We start from the raw sequence: 26,977 nt of genomic DNA, 5'->3' as shown, positions 1-26,977 counted from the left end.
AATTTTACTATTATGTTTTCATAAAAGCTACAATGATAGTGGTAACACTAAATAATAACTTACATGAAAATGCCTTCATGAACGTTTGTAATATAATACAAGGATTAGATAGCTGGCTAGACTAACTTACCTAACCAACTATAACATGGTAGCTGACATGGGCTAATTGGGTGACTGTCAGTGACTGACATAACAAGAGGAAAACTGTGGGTGCACTTCCACATTTCAAAATTTCACATTGTGTATTCTACAACAAAAAAAAGTATATATATACATATATATACATATATATGTATATATATATATATATATACTATATTAACTAACAGTAAGTTGAGACCACGACTGACATTGAACAAAAGTAGTTGCGGGCCCTAAGCGACACTGGGAGTAAGCCGGGCTAACTCACCATAAACCCAGCTGATACACACTGACTGTATTATAACGAAGAGAAGCAGAGTCATCTGCATGATTAGTTATCAAACAGCTGCCAACATTTCTGCGGGACGAGGAGGTATGTTGAAACACAGGGATATGTTGAAACAGATCACTTGGGAGGTGCATTATTGATCATATCTCGTTACTGTCATAACGATGGCCTTGAAATTCTATATTTTATATCCTATATCCTTATAGAATGATGACTTCAAATGACCTCCCACCTCTGTGACCATGACCAGGCCAATGAAGAAGCTACCCACACTGATGATGAGGAGAAGGATTTTACGCCGATGGTCAACTAGGAAGATGGAGGATACATGTCTGAGATAGCTGTCACCAAAGTCTCCAGAGCTACAAACTGAAGGAGAGATGATGGGGAAGTTCAGTGGAAACTCTGTTCTTTTAAATACTAGCTACTCATTCACAGTTTCACATCCAAAAGTTTAGTGATGATTGCAGCATCTATTGTAGGTTATGTAATATTCCTTCGCAAAGAAAATATTCCGTAGACCTTCAGGGCCACTCTAACACACCTCACTGTCTAAACCCAGTAGGATTATCATGATGAAGAAGAAGATGGCCCAAAGCTGTGGTAATGACATCATGGCCACGGCACGAGGGTAGGCGATGAATGCCAGGCCAGGACCTGTATGCAGCAATACAGGTAAACTAATTACTGAACTCTCAGGGGCAGAGGGAATAGTTAGATCCCTGAAATGCTAAGACAACTGTCTTGTAACAAAGCAGAACTTACAAGGGTATGTTAATTTGTTTGTTTGTGCATTTGTTAATTTCATATCTCACTGCTGCAACACTTGACACCTGATTCAGCCACGGTTGAGATGTCTGTCCCTTGTTCATAAGCCATGAAGCCCAGTACAGAGAAGATCGCAAAACCGGCCACAAAGCTGGTTCCACTGTTCAAAAGGCACAGGTAGACACAGTCCCTAAAAAGAGATTCACTTCCCTGTTAGTCACAACACAAAGGCATCCAAATGACCTACAATATGAAGATCATCACACAAAATCTCTTCAAATGTTGATCTTCAATTCAATATCACTAACTATCATTACATTCTAACCACAGCTTGAAACCCTAGGCCTATTGATTTGTCTATTTTTAGTTGAATTCTGGGTTGAATTTAAGCAATAGCTGTCCTTGGCAAATGCTATAGGCCATCTTGAAGAAGTGTCACGTTATGTGTACTGTTTGATAGTTGCGCAAGACAAGAAAGCATGCTTGAGTTTGTTGTCTTCCTGTATTGAACAAATTTTAATTTAAATTTTATCGATCATTTACGTTTAAAAATACCTAAAGTTGTATTACAAAAGTAGTTTGAAATATTTGGCAATCAAATATTTGAAATCATTTGGAACCCTTCCTGCAGGCTCATCCTGACATGACCCTCCAGCATGACAATGCCTCCAGCCATACTGCTCATTCTGTGCGTGATTTTCTGCAAGACAGGAATGTCAGTGTTCTTCCATGGCCAGCGAAGAGCACGGATCTCAATTCCATTGAGCACGTCTGTGACCTGTTGGATCGGAGGGTGAAGGCTAGGGCCATTTCCTCCAGAAATGTCCTGGAACTTGCAGGTGCCTTGGTGGAAGAGTGGGGTAACATCTCACAGCATGAACTAGTCTGGTGCAGTCCATGAGGAGGAGATGTACTGCAGTACTTAATGCAGCTGGTGGCCACACCAGATACTGACTGTTACTTTGATTTTTACACCCCCTTTGTTCAGGGAGACATTATTCCATTTCTGTTAGTCACATGTCTGTGGAACTTATTCAGTTTATGTCTCAGTTGTTGAATCTTGTTATGTTCATACAAATATTTACACATGTTAAGTTTGCTGAAAATAAATGCATTTGAGAGTGAGAGGACATTTTGTTTTTTGCTGAGTTTATATATACATCTACACAATCCCTTCGCATTAACCATCGATATATTTTCACAAATGTCATACTTCAAAGTCTTAAAAAATTACATAGTAGTAGAAAAAAACTACTGTATGTCGGATTATGAAACCCAACCAAATCAAAAAAATTAGATGACAGTTGCCTTGATGACAGCTTTGCATACTCTTGGCATTCTCTAAACCTGCTTCATGAGGTAGTCACCTGGAATGCATTTCAATTAACAGGTGTGCCTTGTTAAACATTAATGTATGGAATTAATGCGTTTGAGCCAATCAGTTGTGTTGTGACAAGTAGGGGTAGTATACAGAAGATAGCCCTATTTGGTTAAAGACCAAGTCCATAAGATTTTAAGAACAGCTCAAATAAGCAAAGAGAAATGACAGTCCATCATTACTTCAAGACATGAAGGTCAGACAGCGCGGAAAATTTCAAGAACTTTGAAGGTTTCTTTGAGAGCAGTTGCAAAAAACATCAAGTCCTATGATGAAACTGGCTCTCATGAGGACCGCCACAGGAAAGGAAGACCCAGAGTTACCACTGCTGCAAAGGACAAGTTCATTAGAGTTAACTGCACCTCAGATTGCAGCCCAAATAAATGCTTCACAATTAACAGACACATATCAACATCAACTGCTCAGAGGAGACTACTTGAATCAGGCCTGCATGGTCAAATTGCTGCAAAGAAACCACTACTACAGGACACCAAGAAGAAGAAGAGACTTGATTGGACCAAGAAACATGAGTAATGGACATTAGACCAGTGGAAATCTGTATCTGAGTCCAAATTTGAGATTTTTGGTTTCAACCTCTGTGTCTTTGTGAGATGCACAGTAGGTGAACGGATGATCTCAGCATGTGTTGTTCCCACCGTGAAGCATGGAGGAGGAGGTGTGAAAAGGAGCGTTCCTCACGAAGCTGGTTGAGAGAACTACATGATTCCATTTGTGTTATTCCAAACCCTTGAATGAGTAGGTGTGTTCAAACGTTTCAGTGCTACTGTATAGGTGAAGTTAAATTAAACAGTAATGTATGTTAATGTTAATCCTATGCTAGTGCTAATGATAACAATGTTTAATATATTCAATATGCTGTGATCTGTAGAGAGAATATATTAGACGGAATGTGTCAAAAAGTGATTGATGAGCTATTTTTTAGTGTCATGTGTTTATACCCTTTTATGGTCATCCTGCCCGGATGTTTTCACGCTATCGAGTGAGTGTTTATGTAACATGATAGCGCAGCTGTTCCTTTGAAGTTAAGCAAATGTTTGCAATAAAAATGTCCTGGTGATAATGTGTAGAGACCTTGTTGAACTGTTGAATGTGTCTGAACATTTGAAACAGTTGGGATTTTATGTAGTGTGTGGGGGACGCCTGAGTTTGAAAAGTTTAAACATTTGGGTATTTTTGTAGTGAATTTATGGAGTTAGCTTGTGAGCCCCTTGTATATGAATAAGTAATTTCTGGGGTACGTTTGTCTGAGTATAAGAAAGGGTTAGACTAGTCCTGTGTCATGTCTAACACAGATAAACTATAGAAAACATGTACCCTAGACCGATTCTAGGTGTTTTGTGTCCTTCATGTCTGGGACACAATGACAAAACCATCTTAAGCCATTTTCTCCTGCATTTCACTTGAGAGAATGACTTAAGATAAGACTTGCTCTCTGTCAGATCGAACACGCCCTGGGTGGAACATCCCTGCCTGGCTTTTCATTGTGAGAGGACATCTGCGGGCGAGGTGATTTGAAAGCCAATCTTAGTGTTCTCTGGCAAATCCCAAACGTCCTGCACGGTGTTGGGCTGTAAGCACAACCCCCACCTGTGGACGTCAGGCCCTCATATCACCCTCATGGAGTCTGTTTCTGACCGTTTGAGCAGACACATGCACATTTGTGGCCTGCTGGAGGTCATTTTGCAGGGCTCTGGCAGTGCTCCTCCTGCTCCTCCTTGCACAAAGGTGGAGGTAGCGGTCCTGCTGCTGGGTTGTTGCCCTCCTACGGTCTCCTCCACGTCTCCTGATGTACTGGCCTGTCTCCTGGTAGCACCTCCATGCTCTGGACACTACGCTGACAGACACAGCAAACCTTCTTGCCACAGCTCGCATTGATGTGCCATCCTGGATGAGCTGCACTACCTGAGCCACTTGAGTGGGTTCAAAAGTGACCAAAACATCAGCCAGGAAGCATAGTAACTGAGAAGTGGTCTGTGGTCACCACCTGCAGAACCACTCCTTTATTGGGGTGTCTTACTAATTGCCTATAATTTCCACCTGTTGTCTATTCCATTTGCACAACAGCATGTGAAATTTTTTGTCAATCAGTGTTTCTTTCTAAGTGGACAGTTTGATTTCACAGAAGTGTGATTGACTTGGAGTTACATTGTGTTGTTTAAGTGTTCCCTTTATTTTTTTGAGCAGTGTATAACATTTCCATCAATGTATACCAAAGTAACAAATATTTAACAGTGTTTCAATGTTTTGTATTGCAACAGTTATGAAAGACAATGACATCCAATTATTAGGGAATGATTAATATAATGTGTTACATAGTGTGCGTCTGTGAAAACTTTATGTAATAGATCCTCTCTCTCCCTCTCTCAGGCTACGAAAAATACAAAAGACTTGACATTGACTCCTGGGTGTTGAACTTTTGCCCACTCTATAGCCACCCTGGTTATTAATGACATAAGTTCCCAACTGTTTCAAATGTTCAAACACATTCAGCATTTCAACAAGGTCACAACACATCAATCACCAGGACATTTTTATTGCAAACATTTGCTTTCCTTCAAAGGAACAGCTGCACTATCATGTCATATAAGCAATCACTCGATAGCGTGAGAACATCCGAACAGAATGACCACAATAATGCATAAACACCGACACTAAAAATAGCTCATCAATCACTTTTTGACACATTAAAACTTTTCAACCTCAGCCCCCCCCATTCACCACGTACATTCCTAACTGTTTCAAATGTTCAGACACATTCAACAGTTCAACAAGGTTTCTACACATTATCACCAGGACATTTTTATTGCAAACATTTGCTTTCCTTCAAAGGAACAGCTGCGCTATCATGTTGCATAATCAATCACTCGATGACATCTACTATATTCTCTCATTGTCTTTAAAAAGTCACGCAATTCATTCTAATTAAAAATCATAACTATGACACACCCTCTCTAGTCATTAGTTTGCACAAATTGCACTGTTTTGTCTGCATAACCTGGATCAAGCATTCATGACATCACCCTGAAGATTTGGTTTACTCAATAAATTACAGTGAGATTATACATAGAGTGTGCGACTCTCTTTGTTTTTATAGAAGCATTTATAATGAACATAAAGTTAGGATTATCTACTTTACATAGGTTACACATACACATCAAATTGAAGCCTATCTCTCTGTATTGCCAACTTAACATTTAGGTTTTCTGTCAATTATTTGTATTACTGTGACATCAACGTCATGTTTACTATAACTGCAATTGGAAAAATAATAAAATAAAATTAGCTGTTGAGGGTGGGGTGTAAAGAATGAACTTACAGTGCAGATGACTGGAGTGACATACTTCAAACAGTACTTAATGATGGGTGATGGTCGATAACCGATCATGTCTTCTATATTATCGTACAGACGGTCTGCACCTGTGGAGTAAACATATCAACAGGGACTCAAACAGCAGTCAATAAAAGGGTTTAAAAGTTGGTCTGTCAAATACACAGTTGGTCTGTCAAAAACCCAGGTAAACATTCTCAAACCACCAGATTAGGAAACCTGGACAACAGCTCTAACCAGGGTTCCCCAAACCCGGTCCTGTGCCCCCACAGCTGATTCAAATCACCAACATCAAGCTTTTATTATTTGATTCAGTTGTGTAGTGCTATGGCAAAGAACTAAATATGCACCCAGGGGTGGGCCCCAGGACCAAGTTTAGGAAACACTGGTCTAAGGTACCTGTATTTATTTGTTTAGGAAATAAGAGCTTATTTTATGGATATTCTTCTGAAAAAGTGGTGGGAAAAAAATCTAAGTAATATAAAAAGAGGACCAGTGTCACATGTACTCTCTCTCCGACGCTCATTATTACACACACCCATCACCATCATTACACGCACCAGCGCCTCATCAGACTCACCTGGACTTCATCACCTTCCTGATTAACTTCCCTATATCTATCACTTCTTTTGGTTTCTTCCCCAGGCATTAGTGTTTCTGTTCCAGTTTATGTCTGTATGCTACCTGTGTTTCTTGTTTTGTTAATTTCGGGAACATGCTTCCCGAGTCTTAGCCTACACGCTACAGAATAATGCCTTACCAAAGGGGAGCATCAGTGTCTTTTTAAATTTTTATGTCGGGTCCGGGTCATTGGCCGGCTTGTTAGGATTCCATGCTTTAGCTGGCTCTCCTAGTTCCCGCGCATCACCCAGTCTCTCACCCAGGTTCCCAAGACTCAGCAGAGAGGACCGGTCCCCTCCTGGTCCCTGGGATCGTCCCTCTGGTTGGCGACCTGCGGCTAAAGTCATGCGTCAGGGAGGGGGTACTGTCACATATACTCCCTGTCCGGCTCTCTAGGTCATCAGGCTGCTCATTATTACAAACACCTGTCACCTGGAATTCATCACCTCCGTGACTCCTAAACAGCTAATCAAAGGGCTACCTAGACCTAGCAACGCTGCTGTTGCTCTGTTTATAATCTATGCATAGTCACTTTAACTCTACCTACATGTACATATTACCTCAATTACCTCGACTAAACGATGTCCCCGCACATTGACTCTGTACTGGTGCCCCGCTTGCTCTTTAGCTGCTGCTGTTAAATTAGTTGTTACTTTAATTTTCTATTTTTTACTTAACACTTATTTGTATTTTTTTCCCCATAACTTCTTAAAGCATTGTTGGTGAAGGGCTTGTAAGTAAGCATTTCACTGAAAGGTCTACTACAACTGTTGGATTCGGCGCATGTAACAAATAACATGTGATTTAATTACCTTCCCTACATCTGTCACTCCCTTAGGTTCCTTCCACAGGTGTTATTGTTTCTGTTCCAGTGTTCATGTCTGTACGCTACCTGTCTTTCTTGTTTTCTTCTATGTTCATTTAGTTATTAAATTCACTCCCTGAACTTGCTTTCTGACTCCCAGCGTACATGTTACAACCAGAACCTGTGGTGTGAACAATCATCAAGGACTCACGACTATAACGTTCTATCTGCAAAATGTATAGTTTTGACATAATGAGTACTTTTAAGTACCAGATCTCAGAACTGATTTGTGATGTCCTCCTGTTTTCAAGTATATCACCTTATGTACAATTATTTGTTATTGACAACCCAACATTGTGTGATTGGATTGCATATAGAACCTTAAAGCACCAAGAAAAAAGGTGTTTGTAAATTTGACTCATCTCACACGTAAAGGACCACCTAAAGAGCAACGCGATGTGAATAACTCATTTTTGACCAACATGTCAGAACCTGATAATCCCAAAGTAACGAGGTGTCGTTTCACATCAATGTCCAAAGTGGCAATGTCTGCTAGAGGAACAACTTGGAAAACATCATAAACACTTGAACAGAAACATCCTGAGGGAAGCTGACCTGCAATTAGGGTTTCTGTGATTGATTATCTGGGATTGATGGAATGGGGCCATGCAGGATCTTTTATTCCTTGTTATCAGGGATCGTTGGGATGTTCCTACTCCATTGTAGTTGACATTTAAAATGGTTAAGGTAAGGGTTAGGGTAAGGGTAGGTGTTAAGGTTAAGGTTAGGGTTTAAGGTAGGGACATCCCAAGGATTCCTGGTAGCACTAATTTTACTATTATGTTTTCATAAAAGCTACAATGATAGTGGTAACACTAAATAATAACTTACATGAAAATGCCTTCATAAACGTTTGTAATATAATACAAGGATTAGATAGCTGGCTAGACTAACTTACCTAACCAACTATAACATGGTAGCTGACATGGGCTAATTGGGTGACTGTCAGTGACTGACATAACAAGAGGAAAACTGTGGGTGCACTTCCACATTTCAAAATTTCACATTGTGTATTCTACAAAAAAAAAAAGTATATATATACATATATATACATATATATGTATATATATATATATATATATATATATATATATATATATATATATACTATATTAACTAACAGTAAGTTGAGACCACGACTGACATTGAACAAAAGTAGTTGCGGGCCCTAAGCGACACTGGGAGTAAGCCGGGCTAACTCACCATAAACCCAGCTGATACACACTGACTGTATTATAACGAAGAGAAGCAGAGTCATCTGCATGATTAGTTATCAAACAGCTGCCAACATTTCTGCGGGACGAGGAGGTATGTTGAAACACAGGGATATGTTGAAACAGATCACTTGGGAGGTGCATTATTGATCATATCTCGTTACTGTCATAACGATGGCCTTGAAATTCTATATTTTATATCCTATATCCTTATAGAATGATGACTTCAAATGACCTCCCACCTCTGTGACCATGACCAGGCCAATGAAGAAGCTACCCACACTGATGATGAGGAGAAGGATTTTACGCCGATGGCCAACTAGGAAGATGGAGGGATACATGTCTGAGATAGCTGTCACCAAAGTCTCCAGAGCTACAAACTGAAGGAGAGATGATGGGGAAGTTCAGTGGAAACTCTGTTCTTTTAAATACTAGCTACTCATTCACAGTTTCACATCCAAAAGTTTAGTGATGATTGCAGCATCTATTGTAGGTTATGTAATATTCCTTCGCAAAGAAAATATTCCGTAGACCTTCAGGGCCACTCTAACACACCTCACTGTCTAAACCCAGTAGGATTATCATGATGAAGAAGAAGATGGCCCAAAGCTGTGGTAATGACATCATGGCCACGGCACGAGGGTAGGCGATGAATGCCAGGCCAGGACCTGTATGCAGCAATACAGGTAAACTAATTACTGAACTCTCAGGGGCAGAGGGAATAGTTAGATCCCTGAAATGCTAAGACAACTGTCTTGTAACAAAGCAGAACTTACAAGGGTATGTTAATTTGTTTGTTTGTGCATTTGTTAATTTCATATCTCACTGCTGCAACACTTGACACCTGATTCAGCCACGGTTGAGATGTCTGTCCCTTGTTCATAAGCCATGAAGCCCAGTACAGAGAAGATCGCAAAACCGGCCACAAAGCTGGTTCCACTGTTCAAAAGGCACAGGTAGACACAGTCCCTAAAAAGAGATTCACTTCCCTGTTAGTCACAACACAAAGGCATCCAAATGACCTACAATATGAAGATCATCACACAAAATCTCTTCAAATGTTGATCTTCAATTCAATATCACTAACTATCATTACATTCTAACCACAGCTTGAAACCCTAGGCCTATTGATTTGTCTATTTTTAGTTGAATTCTGGGTTGAATTTAAGCAATAGCTGTCCTTGGCAAATGCTATAGGCCATCTTGAAGAAGTGTCACGTTATGTGTACTGTTTGATAGTTGCGCAAGACAAGAAAGCATGCTTGAGTTTGTTGTCTTCCTGTATTGAACACAGATCATCCCATCTTAAATTTTATCGATCATTTACGTTTAAAAATACCTAAAGTTGTATTACAAAAGTAGTTTGAAATATTTGGCAAAGTTTACAGGTAACTTTTGAGATATTTTGTAGTGACGTTGGTCAAGTTGGAACCAGTGTTTTTCTGGATCAAACGCGCCAAATAAATTGACATTTTGGATATATATGGACGGAATTAATCGAATAAAAGGACCATTTGTGATGTTTATGGGACATATTGGAGTGCCAACAAAAGAAGCATGTCAAAGGTAATGCATGATTTATATTTTATTTCTGCGTTTTGTGTCGCGCCTGCAGAGTTGAAATATGCTACTCTCTCATATTTTACTGTTGTGCTATCATCAGATAATAGCATCTTATGCTTTCGCCGAAAAGCCTTTTTGAAATCTGACATGTTGGCTGGATTCACGAGTGTAGCTTTAATGTGGTAGCTTACATGTGTGATTTAATGAATGTTTGATTTTTATAGTATTTTATTTGAATATGGCGTTCTGCATTTTCCCTGGCTATTGGCAAAGTGAGACGATTGCATCCCACCTATCCCAGAGAGATTAAATGGCTTCATTGATGATGAGTGATAAAATATGGTCACACTTTATTTGCTCTGTTAAACCTTCCCTTTAGAATGACTTCGATTGCAACAGTGAATCTATTTTGTTTTTAAGTCGAGATCTCTCAACATTCATTCTCAAGAGGGCACATTGGTAATAGTATGGCAGAAAATTACAAACTCTGTTATGCACATGCTCTGTATAAGCCTTGAACCTGTTCATTTCCACTGTCTGTTTGTTTTATGTAAGAAGAAGCCAGTGTTTTCCCTCTCTTGTTTTGAGTAACTTAGTCACGCAGCCAAATACAAAGGGCCATTTGAGCAGTGTTGCCAACTAATTTTCAGGGGAAGTTGCTAGAGGCAGGTTGATTTGTTGCTAAATTATGTTGTGATGTCATTAAGTGATGAGGTCATTACGTAATAACATAAAACTGCTTCATTACGTAGAATACACAATAACGTTACTCAAATTGACTGGCCATCTCGGTGATAAATCTGATTTGACATGTGTTAGTTTATTATCACATATTTTCTTTTTTAAATGTAATATAAACACAACACATTTTATATGATCAGATATTTTAATTTTTAAACACAACACATTGAAATATTGAACAATTACACATTACAAACTATTGAACAATTACATTAGATTTATTTTCTTTTTAACTAGTAAACCTACACATTATGAACAATTATACTTTTAAGCAGTGTATTGGTAGTTAGTTAACATGCAACCTAACTGATCAACAATTATAGGTACAAGCTAATAACAAGGTATATATGCTATCTTTTTGAACAAGCAACTTAACTAAATAATGATGTGTGCACCATGCATCTCTCTCCAGATCTCTCCAGGTTGTTGTGATGCTTGGCTGTCTAGCTGCTCAATGCTGTCCTCCAGGTATTGCCACTGTTCTCACTCACACTGCAGTACACACTGCCACCATCAGCTGTGTGTCTCCGCCAGTTCCGGAAAGTCCACTCCTTGCATACGTACTGTAAATATGATGAATCAAAGATTGGCAAGGAAATCCTCTTCATCTACACTGTCCAACTGCATTGTCATGGAGCTGGAACCAGCAGAAGAGGATAGAGTGGCCTAAAAGTTGTATGTTGCTGTGGTGCCAAACTGCTGCAGAACTTCACTTGGTAGTTTATGCTGGTAACAGGTATCACCAGCCAGCTTCAGTCCGTACCGCACCAGGAGTACGGAGTTGAGTGTGTAGTGACATTCTATTTCTTAATAGACTTGACTTAACCACACTCATTTGGCTGAACAGCCGTTCAACCTCCGCATTTGAGTGTGGCAAGGAGATGGCAGCGAGTGCAGCTTTGCACAGTTCTTCAAATGTATTTGACCTGGAAGAGTCTGTGTAGTTATTCACTTCACTCCAAAACTCGACTGTATTTTCAGTTGAGTCCCACCTAAACAGATGGATGTTTCTCCATTTGGAAACAATTTGATCAATTGTTTGCGATTAGTACCCCAGTAGCTCAGCTACTTTAATAATTTCAGGGGTGCCTTTATTGTACTTGAGCTTTTCCTTAACACTGAACAAGGCCATGTTTCGCAAGGCGTCTAGGTTGTCTGGGAGCCTTGCTTGCAGCTCCTTGCTTAAAGCAACAATGTAGTTGATGCACTGTCTACAAATAACCTTTTTGTCCTCTGGCGCAAGACTGAGTTGGACACCGTGCTCTCGAAAAGGTACCCAAGGCATCGTGATGGACTGAGATGTCCATCAATGGCATCCTTCAGGACATCAATTTTTGCAATAGGGTTGACTACTAGGCTGCTCATTAATTTTAAGAGGTGTACCAGATTGTCCAAAAGCTGGACAGGATCTGTTTGCTCTCCCTCAGCTGACTTCACTACAACTTGTATGTCGGACAGGATTGATTTCCAGAATGTCAGGTAGACATAGTTGGTCTTGTCCATCTACATGGCGTGGAGCACATCCACCATGTAGCAATGCTCACTGGCCTTGGTCAACTGAAAGTCAACTCAAACCCACAGTTGCTGGAGCAGACAGGGCTGGCAAAAAGTGCACTTCACTGACGTGTCGCGGTTTTGTCTCACCAGGGGTGCTGGTCGGATTCGCGGTTATCATCGAAGGAATGAGCGTTACACCGAGGCCTGTACTTTGGAGCGGGATCGATTTGCATCATTGGACTGAGCTTGCTGTCATTGCAGGCATCCTCCTCTCTCATTTGGAACCCTTCCTGCAGGCTCATCCTGACATGACCCTCCAGCATGACAATGCCTCCAGCCATACTGCTCATTCTGTGCGTGATTTTCTGCAAGACAGGAATGTCAGTGTTCTTCCATGGCCAGCGAAGAGCACGGATCTCAATTCCATTGAGCACGTCTGTGACCTGTTGGATCGGAGGGTGAAGGCTAGGGCCATTTCCTCCAGAAATGTCCTGGAACTTGCAGGTGCCTTGGTGGAAGAGTGGGGTAACATCTCACAGCATGAACTAGTCTGGTGCAGTCCATGAGGAGGAGATGTACTGCAGTACTTAATGCAGCTGGTGGCCACACCAGATACTGACTGTTACTTTGATTTTTACACCCCCTTTGTTCAGGGAGACATTATTCCATTTCTGTTAGTCACATGTCTGTGGAACTTATTCAGTTTATGTCTCAGTTGTTGAATCTTGTTATGTTCATACAAATATTTACACATGTTAAGTTTGCTGAAAATAAATGCATTTGAGAGTGAGAGGACATTTTGTTTTTTGCTGAGTTTATATATACATCTACACAATCCCTTCGCATTAACCATCGATATATTTTCACAAATGTCATACTTCAAAGTCTTAAAAATTACATAGTAGTAGAAAAAACTACTGTATGTCGGATTATGAAACCCAACCAAATCAAAAAAAAAAATTAGATGACAGTTGCCTTGATGACAGCTTTGCATACTCTTGGCATTCTCTAAACCTGCTTCATGAGGTAGTCACCTGGAATGCATTTCAATTAACAGGTGTGCCTTGTTAAACATTAATGTATGGAATTAATGCGTTTGAGCCAATCAGTTGTGTTGTGACAAGTAGGGGTAGTATACAGAAGATAGCCCTATTTGGTTAAAGACCAAGTCCATAAGATTTTAAGAACAGCTCAAATAAGCAAAGAGAAATGACAGTCCATCATTACTTCAAGACATGAAGGTCAGACAGCGCGGAAAATTTCAAGAACTTTGAAGGTTTCTTTGAGAGCAGTTGCAAAAAACATCAAGTCCTATGATGAAACTGGCTCTCATGAGGACCGCCACAGGAAAGGAAGACCCAGAGTTACCACTGCTGCAAAGGACAAGTTCATTAGAGTTAACTGCACCTCAGATTGCAGCCCAAATAAATGCTTCACAATTAACAGACACATATCAACATCAACTGCTCAGAGGAGACTACTTGAATCAGGCCTGCATGGTCAAATTGCTGCAAAGAAACCACTACTACAGGACACCAAGAAGAAGAAGAGACTTGATTGGACCAAGAAACATGAGTAATGGACATTAGACCAGTGGAAATCTGTATCTGAGTCCAAATTTGAGATTTTTGGTTTCAACCTCTGTGTCTTTGTGAGATGCACAGTAGGTGAACGGATGATCTCAGCATGTGTTGTTCCCACCGTGAAGCATGGAGGAGGAGGTGTGAAAAGGAGCGTTCCTCACGAAGCTGGTTGAGAGAACTACATGATTCCATTTGTGTTATTCCAAACCCTTGAATGAGTAGGTGTGTTCAAACGTTTCAGTGCTACTGTATAGGTGAAGTTAAATTAAACAGTAATGTATGTTAATGTTAATCCTATGCTAGTGCTAATGATAACAATGTTTAATATATTCAATATGCTGTGATCTGTAGAGAGAATATATTAGACGGAATGTGTCAAAAAGTGATTGATGAGCTATTTTTTAGTGTCATGTGTTTATACCCTTTTATGGTCATCCTGCCCGGATGTTTTCACGCTATCGAGTGAGTGTTTATGTAACATGATAGCGCAGCTGTTCCTTTGAAGTTAAGCAAATGTTTGCAATAAAAATGTCCTGGTGATAATGTGTAGAGACCTTGTTGAACTGTTGAATGTGTCTGAACATTTGAAACAGTTGGGATTTTATGTAGTGTGTGGGGGACGCCTGAGTTTGAAAAGTTTAAACATTTGGGTATTTTTGTAGTGAATTTATGGAGTTAGCTTGTGAGCCCCTTGTAATATGAATAAGTAATTTCTGGGGTACGTTTGTCTGAGTATAAGAAAGGGTTAGACTAGTCCTGTGTCATGTCTAACACAGATAAACTATAGAAAACATGTACCCTAGACCGATTCTAGGTGTTTTGTGTCCTTCATGTCTGGGACACAATGACAAAACCATCTTAAGCCATTTTCTCCTGCATTTCACTTGAGAGAATGACTTAAGATAAGACTTGCTCTCTGTCAGATCGAACACGCCCTGGGTGGAACATCCCTGCCTGGCTTTTCATTGTGAGAGGACATCTGCGGGCGAGGTGATTTGAAAGCCAATCTTAGTGTTCTCTGGCAAATCCCAAACGTCCTGCACGGTGTTGGGCTGTAAGCACAACCCCCACCTGTGGACGTCAGGCCCTCATATCACCCTCATGGAGTCTGTTTCTGACCGTTTGAGCAGACACATGCACATTTGTGGCCTGCTGGAGGTCATTTTGCAGGGCTCTGGCAGTGCTCCTCCTGCTCCTCCTTGCACAAAGGTGGAGGTAGCGGTCCTGCTGCTGGGTTGTTGCCCTCCTACGGTCTCCTCCACGTCTCCTGATGTACTGGCCTGTCTCCTGGTAGCACCTCCATGCTCTGGACACTACGCTGACAGACACAGCAAACCTTCTTGCCACAGCTCGCATTGATGTGCCATCCTGGATGAGCTGCACTACCTGAGCCACTTGAGTGGGTTCAAAAGTGACCAAAACATCAGCCAGGAAGCATAGTAACTGAGAAGTGGTCTGTGGTCACCACCTGCAGAACCACTCCTTTATTGGGGGTGTCTTACTAATTGCCTATAATTTCCACCTGTTGTCTATTCCATTTGCACAACAGCATGTGAAATTTTTTGTCAATCAGTGTTTCTTTCTAAGTGGACAGTTTGATTTCACAGAAGTGTGATTGACTTGGAGTTACATTGTGTTGTTTAAGTGTTCCCTTTATTTTTTTGAGCAGTGTATAACATTTCCATCAATGTATACCAAAGTAACAAATATTTAACAGTGTTTCAATGTTTTGTATTGCAACAGTTATGAAAGACAATGACATCCAATTATTAGGGAATGATTAATATAATGTGTTACATAGTGTGCGTCTGTGAAAACTTTATGTAATAGATCCTCTCTCTCCCTCTCTCAGGCTACGAAAAATACAAAAGACTTGACATTGACTCCTGGGTGTTGAACTTTTGCCCACTCTATAGCCACCCTGGTTATTAATGACATAAGTTCCCAACTGTTTCAAATGTTCAAACACATTCAGCATTTCAACAAGGTCACAACACATCAATCACCAGGACATTTTTATTGCAAACATTTGCTTTCCTTCAAAGGAACAGCTGCACTATCATGTCATATAAGCAATCACTCGATAGCGTGAGAACATCCGAACAGAATGACCACAATAATGCATAAACACCGACACTAAAAATAGCTCATCAATCACTTTTTGACACATTAAAACTTTTCAACCTCAGCCCCCCCCATTCACCACGTACATTCCTAACTGTTTCAAATGTTCAGACACATTCAACAGTTCAACAAGGTTTCTACACATTATCACCAGGACATTTTTATTGCAAACATTTGCTTTCCTTCAAAGGAACAGCTGCGCTATCATGTTGCATAATCAATCACTCGATGACATCTACTATATTCTCTCATTGTCTTTAAAAAGTCACGCAATTCATTCTAATTAAAAATCATAACTATGACACACCCCTCTCTAGTCATTAGTTTGCACAAATTGCACTGTTTTGTCTGCATAACCTGGATCAAGCATTCATGACATCACCCTGAAGATTTGGTTTACTCAATAAATTACAGTGAGATTATACATAGAGTGTGCGACTCTCTTTGTTTTTATAGAAGCATTTATAATGAACATAAAGTTAGGATTATCTACTTTACATAGGTTACACATACACATCAAATTGAAGCCTATCTCTCTGTATTGCCAACTTAACATTTAGGTTTTCTGTCAATTATTTGTATTACTGTGACATCAACGTCATGTTTACTATAACTGCAATTGGAAAAAGAATAAAATAAAATTAGCTGTTGAGGGTGGGGTGTAAAGAATGAACTTACAGTGCAGATGACTGGAGTGACATACTTCAAACAGTACTTAATGATGGGTGATGGTCGATAACCGATCATGTCTTCTATATTATCGTACAGACGGTCTGCACCTGTGGAGTAAACATATCAACAGGGACTCAAACAGCAGTCAATAAAAGGGTTTAAAAGTTGGTCTGTCAAATACACAGTTGGTCTGTCAAAACCCAGGTAAACATTCTCAAACCACCAGATTAGGAAACCTGGACAACAGCTCTAACCAGGGTTCCCCAAACCCGGTCCTGTGCCCCCACAGCTGATTCAAATCACCAACATCAAGCTTTTATTATTTGATTCAGTTGTGTAGTGCTATGGCAAAGAACTAAATATGCACCCAGGGGTGGGCCCCAGGACCGAGTTTAGGAAACACTGGTCTAAGGTACCTGTATTTCTTTGTTTAGGAAATAAGAGCTTATTTTATGGATATTCTTCTGAAAAAGTGGTGGGAAAAAAATCTAAGTAATATAAAAAGAGGACCAGTGTCACATGTACTCTCTCTCTGACGCTCATTATTACACACACCCATCACCATCATTACACGCACCAGCGCCTCATCAGACTCACCTGGACTTCATCACCTTCCTGATTACCTTCCCTATATCTATCACTTCTTTTGGTTTCTTCCCCAGGCATTAGTGTTTCTGTTCCAGTTTATGTCTGTATGCTACCTGTGTTTCTTGTTTTGTTAATTTCGGGAACATGCTTCCCGAGTCTTAGCCTACACGCTACAGAATAATGCCTTACCAAAGGGGAGCATCAGTGTCTTTTTAAATTTTTATGTCAGGTCCGGGTCATTGGCCGGCTTGTTAGGATTCCATGCTTTAGCTGGCTCTCCTAGTTCCCGCGCATCACCCAGTCTCTCACCCAGGTTCCCAAGACTCAGCAGAGAGGACCGGTCCCCTCCTGGTCCCTGGGATCGTCCCTCTGGTTGGCGACCTGCGGCTAAAGTCATGCGTCAGGGAGGGGTACTGTCACATATACTCCCTGTCCGGCTCTCTAGGTCATCAGGCTGCTCATTATTACAAACACCTGTCACCTGGAATTCATCACCTCCGTGACTCCTAAACAGCTAATCAAAGGGCTACCTAGACCTAGCAACGCTGCTGTTGCTCTGTTTATAATCTATGCATAGTCACTTTAACTCTACCTACATGTACATATTACCTCAATTACCTCGACTAAACGATGTCCCCGCACATTGACTCTGTACTGGTGCCCCGCTTGCTCTTTAGCTGCTGCTGTTAAATGAGTTGTTACTTTAATTTTCTATTTTTTACTTAACACTTATTTGTATTTTTTTCCCCATAACTTCTTAAAGCATTGTTGGTGAAGGGCTTGTAAGTAAGCATTTCACTGAAAGGTCTACTACAACTGTTGGATTCGGCGCATGTAACAAATAACATGTGATTTGATTACCTTCCCTACATCAAATCAAATCAAATCAAATGTAATTATATAGCCCTTCGTACATCAGCTGATATCTCAAAGTGCTGTACAGAAACCCAGCCTAAAACCCCAAACAGCAAGCAATGCAGGTGTAGAAGCACGGTGGCTAGGAAAAACTCACTAGAAAGGCATAAACCTAGGAAGAAACCTAGAGAGGAACCAGGCTATGTGGGGTGGCCAGTCCTCTTCTGGCTGTGCCGGGTGGAGATTATAACAGAACATGGCCAAGATGTTCAAATGTTCATAAATGACAAGCATGGTCGAATAATAATAAGGCAGAACAGTTGAAACTGGAGCAGCAGCACAGTCAGGTGGAAGTTGAAACTGGAACAGCAGCATGGCCAGGTGGACTGTGGACAGCAAGGAGTCATCATGTCAGGTGGTCCTGGGGCATGGTCCTAGGGCTCAGGTCCTCCGAGAGAGAGAAAGAAAGAGAGAAGGAGAGAATTAGAGAACGCACACTTAGATTCACACAGGACACCGAATAGGACAGGAGAAGTACTCCAGATATAACAAACTGACCCCAGCCCCCGACATATAAACTACTGCAGCATAAATACTGGAGGCTGAGACAGGAGGGGTCAGGAGACACTGTGGCCCCATCCGAGGACACCCCGGACAGGGCCAAACAGGAAGGATATAACCCCACCCACTTTGCCAAAGCACAGCCCCCACACCACTAGAGGGATATCTTCAACCACCAACTTACCATCCTGAGACAAGGCTGAGTATAGCCCACAAAGATCTCCGCCACGGCACAACCCAAGGGGGGGGCGCCAACCCAGACAGGATGGCCACAACAGTGAATCAACCCACTCAGGTGACGCACACCCTCCAGGGACATCTGTCACTCCCTTAGGTTCCTTCCACAGGTGTTATTGTTTCTGTTCCAGTGTTCATGTCTGTACGCTACCTGTCTTTCTTGTTTTCTTCTATGTTCATTTAGTTATTAAATTCACTCCCTGAACTTGCTTCCTGACTCCCAGCGTACATGTTACAACCAGAACCTGTGGTGTGAACAATCATCAAGGACTCACGACTATAACGTTCTATCTGCAAAATGTATAGTTTTGACATAATGAGTACTTTTAAGTACCAGATCTCAGAACTGATTTGTGATGTCCTCCTGTTTTCAAGTATATCACCTTATGTACAATTATTTGTTATTGACAACCCAACATTGTGTGATTGGATTGCATATAGAACCTTAAAGCACCAAGAAAAAGGTGTTTGTAAATTTGACTCATCTCACACGTAAAGGACCACCTAAAGAGCAACGCGATGTGAATAACTCATTTTTGACCAACATGTCAGAACCTGATAATCCCAAAGTAACGAGGTGTCGTTTCACATCAATGTCCAAAGTGGCAATGTCTGCTAGAGGAACAACTTGGAAAACATCATAAACACTTGAACAGAAACATCCTGAGGGAAGCTGACCTGCAATTAGGGTTTCTGTGATTGATTATCTGGGATTGATGGAATGGGGCCATGCAGGATCTTTTATTCCTTGTTATCAGGGATCGTTGGGATGTTCCTACTCCATTGTAGTTGACATTTAAAATGGTTAAGGTAAGGGTTAGGGTAAGGGTAGGTGTTAAGGTTAAGGTTAGGGTTTAAGGTAGGGACATCCCAAGGATTCCTGGTAGCACTAATTTTACTATTATGTTTTCATAAAAGCTACAATGATAGTGGTAACACTAAATAATAACTTACATGAAAATGCCTTCATGAACGTTTGTAATATAATACAAGGATTAGATAGCTGGCTAGACTAACTTACCTAACCAACTATAACATGGTAGCTGACATGGGCTAATTGGGTGACTGTCAGTGACTGACATAACAAGAGGAAAACTGTGGGTGCACTTCCACATTTCAAAATTTCACATTGTGTATTCTACAAAAAAAAAAGTATATATATACATATATATGTATATATATATATATATATATATATATATATATATATATATATATATATATATATATATACTATATTAACTAACAGTAAGTTGAGACCACGACTGACATTGAACAAAAGTAGTTGCGGGCCCTAAGCGACACTGGGAGTAAGCCGGGCTAACTCACCATAAACCCAGCTGATACACACTGACTGTATTATAACGAAGAGAAGCAGAGTCATCTGCATGATTAGTTATCAAACAGCTGCCAACATTTCTGCGGGACGAGGAGGTATGTTGAAACACAGGGATATGTTGAAACAGATCACTTGGGAGGTGCATTATTGATCATATCTCGTTACTGTCATAACGATGGCCTTGAAATTCTATATTTTATATCCTATATCCTTATAGAATGATGACTTCAAATGACCTCCCACCTCTGTGACCATGACCAGGCCAATGAAGAAGCTACCCACACTGATGATGAGGAGAAGGATTTTACGCCGATGGCCAACTAGGAAGATGGAGGGATACATGTCTGAGATAGCTGTCACCAAAGTCTCCAGAGCTACAAACTGAAGGAGAGATGATGGGGAAGTTCAGTGGAAACTCTGTTCTTTTAAATACTAGCTACTCATTCACAGTTTCACATCCAAAAGTTTAGTGATGATTGCAGCATCTATTGTAGGTTATGTAATATTCCTTCGCAAAGAAAATATTCCGTAGACCTTCAGAGCCACTCTAACACACCTCACTGTCTAAACCCAGTAGGATTATCATGATGAAGAAGAAGATGGCCCAAAGCTGTGGTAATGACATCATGGCCACGGCACGAGCGTAGGCGATGAATGCCAGGCCAGGACCTGTATGCAGCAATACAGGTAAACTAATTACTGAACTCTCAGGGGCAGAGGGAATAGTTAGATCCCTGAAATGCTAAGACAACTGTCTTGTAACAAAGCAGAACTTACAAGGGTATGTTAATTTGTTTGTTTGTGCATTTGTTAATTTCATATCTCACTGCTGCAACACTTGACACCTGATTCAGCCACGGTTGAGATGTCTGTCCCTTGTTCATAAGCCATGAAGCCCAGTACAGAGAAGATCGCAAAACCGGCCACAAAGCTGGTTCCACTGTTCAAAAGGCACAGGTAGACACAGTCCCTAAAAAGAGATTCACTTCCCTGTTAGTCACAACACAAAGGCATCCAAATGACCTACAATATGAAGATCATCACACAAAATCTCTTCAAATGTTGATCTTCAATTCAATATCACTAACTATCATTACATTCTAACCACAGCTTGAAACCCTAGGCCTATTGATTTGTCTATTTTTAGTTGAATTCTGGGTTGAATTTAAGCAATAGCTGTCCTTGGCAAATGCTATAGGCCATCTTGAAGAAGTGTCACGTTATGTGTACTGTTTGATAGTTGCGCAAGACAAGAAAGCATGCTTGAGTTTGTTGTCTTCCTGTATTGAACACAGATCATCCCATCTTAAATTTTATCGATCATTTACGTTTAAAAATACCTAAAGTTGTATTACAAAAGTAGTTTGAAATATTTGGCAAAGTTTACAGGTAACTTTTGAGATATTTTGTAGTGACGTTGGTCAAGTTGGAACCAGTGTTTTTCTGGATCAAACGCGCCAAATAAATTGACATTTTGGATATATATGGACGGAATTAATCGAATAAAAGGACCATTTGTGATGTTTATGGGACATATTGGAGTGCCAACAAAAGAAGCATGTCAAAGGTAATGCATGATTTATATTTTATTTCTGCGTTTTGTGTCGCGCCTGCAGAGTTGAAATATGCTACTCTCTCATATTTTACTGTTGTGCTATCATCAGATAATAGCATCTTATGCTTTCGCCGAAAAGCCTTTTTGAAATCTGACATGTTGGCTGGATTCACGAGTGTAGCTTTAATGTGGTAGCTTACATGTGTGATTTAATGAATGTTTGATTTTTATAGTATTTTATTTGAATATGGCGTTCTGCATTTTCCCTGGCTATTGGCAAAGTGAGACGATTGCATCCCACCTATCCCAGAGAGATTAAATGGCTTCATTGATGATGAGTGATAAAATATGGTCACACTTTATTTGCTCTGTTAAACCTTCCCTTTAGAATGACTTCGATTGCAACAGTGAATCTATTTTGTTTTTAAGTCGAGATCTCTCAACATTCATTCTCAAGAGGGCACATTGGTAATAGTATGGCAGAAAATTACAAACTCTGTTATGCACATGCTCTGTATAAGCCTTGAACCTGTTCATTTCCACTGTCTGTTTGTTTTATGTAAGAAGAAGCCAGTGTTTTCCCTCTCTTGTTTTGAGTAACTTAGTCACGCAGCCAAATACAAAGGGCCATTTGAGCAGTGTTGCCAACTAATTTTCAGGGGAAGTTGCTAGAGGCAGGTTGATTTGTTGCTAAATTATGTTGTGATGTCATTAAGTGATGAGGTCATTACGTAATAACATAAAACTGCTTCATTACGTAGAATACACAATAACGTTACTCAAATTGACTGGCCATCTCGGTGATAAATCTGATTTGACATGTGTTAGTTTATTATCACATATTTTCTTTTTTAAATGTAATATAAACACAACACATTTTATATGATCAGATATTTTAATTTTTAAACACAACACATTGAAATATTGAACAATTACACATTACAAACTATTGAACAATTACATTAGATTTATTTTCTTTTAACTAGTAAACCTACACATTATGAACAATTATACTTTTAAGCAGTGTATTGGTAGTTAGTTAACATGCAACCTAACTGATCAACAATTATAGGTACAAGCTAATAACAAGGTATATATGCTATCTTTTTGAACAAGCAACTTAACTAAATAATGATGTGTGCACCATGCATCTCTCTCAGATCTCTCCAGGTTGTTGTGATGCTTGGCTGTCTAGCTGCTCAATGCTGTCCTCCAGGTATTGCCACTGTTCTCACTCACACTGCAGTACACACTGCCACCATCAGCTGTGTGTCTCCGCCAGTTCCGGAAAGTCCACTCCTTGCATACGTACTGTAAATATGATGAATCAAAGATTGGCAAGGAAATCCTCTTCATCTACACTGTCCAACTGCATTGTCATGGAGCTGGAACCAGCAGAAGAGGATAGAGTGGCCTAAAAGTTGTATGTTGCTGTGGTGCCAAACTGCTGCAGAACTTCACTTGGTAGTTTATGCTGGTAACAGGTATCACCAGCCAGCTTCAGTCCGTACCGCACCAGGAGTACGGAGTTGAGTGTGTAGTGACATTCTATTTCTTAATAGACTTGACTTAACCACACTCATTTGGCTGAACAGCCGTTCAACCTCCGCATTTGAGTGTGGCAAGGAGATGGCAGCGAGTGCAGCTTTGCACAGTTCTTCAAATGTATTTGACCTGGAAGAGTCTGTGCAGTTATTCACTTCACTCCAAAACTCGACTGTATTTTCAGTTGAGTCCCACCTAAACAGATGGATGTTTCTCCATTTGGAAACAATTTGATCAATTGTTTGCGATTAGTACCCCAGTAGCTCAGCTACTTTAATAATTTCAGGGGTGCCTTTACTGTACTTGAGCTTTTCCTTAACACTGAACAAGGCCATGTTTCGCAAGGCGTCTAGGTTGTCTGGGAGCCTTGCTTGCAGCTCCTTGCTTAAAGCAACAATGTAGTTGATGCACTGTCTACGAATAACCTTTTTGTCCTCTGGTGCAAGACTGAGTTGGACACCGTGCTCTCGAAAAGGTACCCAAGGCATCGTGATGGACTGAGATGTCCATCAATGGCATCCTTCAGGACATCAATTTTTGCAAAAGGGTTGACTACTAGGCTGCTCATTAATTTTAAGAGGTGTACCAGATTGTCCAAAAGCTGGACAGGATCTGTTTGCTCTCCCTCAGCTGACTTCACTACAACTTGTATGTCGGACAGGATTGATTTCCAGAATGTCAGGTAGACATAGTTGGTCTTGTCCATCTACATGGCGTGGAGCACATCCACCATGTAGCAATGCTCACTGGCCTTGGTCAACTGAAAGTCAACTCAAACCCACAGTTGCTGGAGCAGACAGGGCTGGCAAAAAGTGCACTTCACTGACGTGTCGCGGTTTTGTCTCACCAGGGGTGCTGGTCGGATTCGCGGTTATCGTCGAAGGAATGAGCGTTACACCGAGGCCTGTACTTTGGAGCGGGATCGATTTGCATCATTGGACTGAGCTTGCTGTCATTGCAGGCATCCTCCTCTCTCATTTGGAACCCTTCCTGCAGGCTCATCCTGACATGACCCTCCAGCATGACAATGCCTCCAGCCATACTGCTCATTCTGTGCGTGATTTTCTGCAAGACAGGAATGTCAGTGTTCTTCCATGGCCAGCGAAGAGCACGGATCTCAATTCCATTGAGCACGTCTGTGACCTGTTGGATCGGAGGGTGAAGGCTAGGGCCATTTCCTCCAGAAATGTCCTGGAACTTGCAGGTGCCTTGGTGGAAGAGTGGGGTAACATCTCACAGCATGAACTAGTCTGGTGCAGTCCATGAGGAGGAGATGTACTGCAGTACTTAATGCAGCTGGTGGCCACACCAGATACTGACTGTTACTTTGATTTTTACACCCCCTTTGTTCAGGGAGACATTATTCAATTTCTGTTAGTCACATGTCTGTGGAACTTATTCAGTTTATGTCTCAGTTGTTGAATCTTGTTATGTTCATACAAATATTTACACATGTTAAGTTTGCTGAAAATAAATGCATTTGAGAGTGAGAGGACATTTTGTTTTTTGCTGAGTTTATATATACATCTACACAATCCCTTCGCATTAACCATCGATATATTTTCACAAATGTCATACTTCAAAGTCTTAAAAATTACATAGTAGTAGAAAAAAACTACTGTATGTCGGATTATGAAACCCAACCAAATCAAAAAAAAAATTAGATGACAGTTGCCTTGATGACAGCTTTGCATACTCTTGGCATTCTCTAAACCTGCTTCATGAGGTAGTCACCTGGAATGCATTTCAATTAACAGGTGTGCCTTGTTAAACATTAATGTATGGAATTAATGCGTTTGAGCCAATCAGTTGTGTTGTGACAAGTAGGGGTAGTATACAGAAGATAGCCCTATTTGGTTAAAGACCAAGTCCATAAGATTTTAAGAACAGCTCAAATAAGCAAAGAGAAATGACAGTCCATCATTACTTCAAGACATGAAGGTCAGACAGCGCGGAAAATTTCAAGAACTTTGAAGGTTTCTTTGAGAGCAGTTGCAAAAAACATCAAGTCCTATGATGAAACTGGCTCTCATGAGGACCGCCACAGGAAAGGAAGACCCAGAGTTACCACTGCTGCAAAGGACAAGTTCATTAGAGTTAACTGCACCTCAGATTGCAGCCCAAATAAATGCTTCACAATTAACAGACACATATCAACATCAACTGCTCAGAGGAGACTACTTGAATCAGGCCTGCATGGTCAAATTGCTGCAAAGAAACCACTACTACAGGACACCAAGAAGAAGAAGAGACTTGATTGGACCAAGAAACATGAGTAATGGACATTAGACCAGTGGAAATCTGTATCTGAGTCCAAATTTGAGATTTTTGGTTTCAACCTCTGTGTCTTTGTGAGATGCACAGTAGGTGAACGGATGATCTCAGCATGTGTTGTTCCCACCGTGAAGCATGGAGGAGGAGGTGTGAAAAGGAGCGTTCCTCACGAAGCTGGTTGAGAGAACTACATGATTCCATTTGTGTTATTCCAAACCCTTGAATGAGTAGGTGTGTTCAAACGTTTCAGTGCTACTGTATAGGTGAAGTTAAATTAAACAGTAATGTATGTTAATGTTAATCCTATGCTAGTGCTAATGATAACAATGTTTAATATATTCAATATGCTGTGATCTGTAGAGAGAATATATTAGACGGAATGTGTCAAAAAGTGATTGATGAGCTATTTTTTAGTGTCATGTGTTTATACCCTTTTATGGTCATCCTGCCCGGATGTTTTCACGCTATCGAGTGAGTGTTTATGTAACATGATAGCGCAGCTGTTCCTTTGAAGTTAAGCAAATGTTTGCAATAAAAATGTCCTGGTGATAATGTGTAGAGACCTTGTTGAACTGTTGAATGTGTCTGAACATTTGAAACAGTTGGGATTTTATGTAGTGTGTGGGGGACGCCTGAGTTTGAAAAGTTTAAACATTTGGGTATTTTTGTAGTGAATTTATGGAGTTAGCTTGTGAGCCCCTTGTAATATGAATAAGTAATTTCTGGGGTACGTTTGTCTGAGTATAAGAAAGGGTTAGACTAGTCCTGTGTCATGTCTAACACAGATAAACTATAGAAAACATGTACCCTAGACCGATTCTAGGTGTTTTGTGTCCTTCATGTCTGGGACACAATGACAAAACCATCTTAAGCCATTTTCTCCTGCATTTCACTTGAGAGAATGACTTAAGATAAGACTTGCTCTCTGTCAGATCGAACACGCCCTGGGTGGAACATCCCTGCCTGGCTTTTCATTGTGAGAGGACATCTGCGGGCGAGGTGATTTGAAAGCCAATCTTAGTGTTCTCTGGCAAATCCCAAACGTCCTGCACGGTGTTGGGCTGTAAGCACAACCCCCACCTGTGGACGTCGTCAGGCCCTCATATCACCCTCATGGAGTCTGTTTCTGACCGTTTGAGCAGACACATGCACATTTGTGGCCTGCTGGAGGTCATTTTGCAGGGCTCTGGCAGTGCTCCTCCTGCTCCTCCTTGCACA

At 40.7% G+C, this 26,977-nt stretch overlaps 1 long non-coding RNA gene across 2 annotated transcripts; it reads left to right on the top strand.

Moving 5' to 3' along the window:
• Positions 1-388: 388 nt before the first annotated feature.
• Positions 389-24,988, top strand: LOC135560219 (uncharacterized). Of its 2 annotated transcripts, XR_010458805.1 has the most exons (4): positions 389-1,105; positions 8,842-9,311; positions 20,603-21,072; positions 24,336-24,988. It is a non-coding gene; the product is annotated as an uncharacterized LOC135560219 (long non-coding RNA). The 2 variants fall into 2 exon arrangements; XR_010458804.1 differs by lacking the exons at positions 20,603-21,072; positions 24,336-24,988 and adding an exon at positions 11,342-13,219 and having other exon boundaries at positions 394-1,105.
• The last annotated feature ends 1,989 nt before the right edge of the window (positions 24,989-26,977 follow it).

This window comes from Oncorhynchus nerka, linkage group LG15, assembly GCF_034236695.1.
Source record: "Oncorhynchus nerka isolate Pitt River linkage group LG15, Oner_Uvic_2.0, whole genome shotgun sequence".
In the NCBI taxonomy this organism is placed as follows: domain Eukaryota; kingdom Metazoa; phylum Chordata; class Actinopteri; order Salmoniformes; family Salmonidae; genus Oncorhynchus; species Oncorhynchus nerka.
The sequence above is the reverse complement of the archived record's forward strand: the minus strand, read 5'-3'. Positions and strand labels throughout refer to the sequence as shown.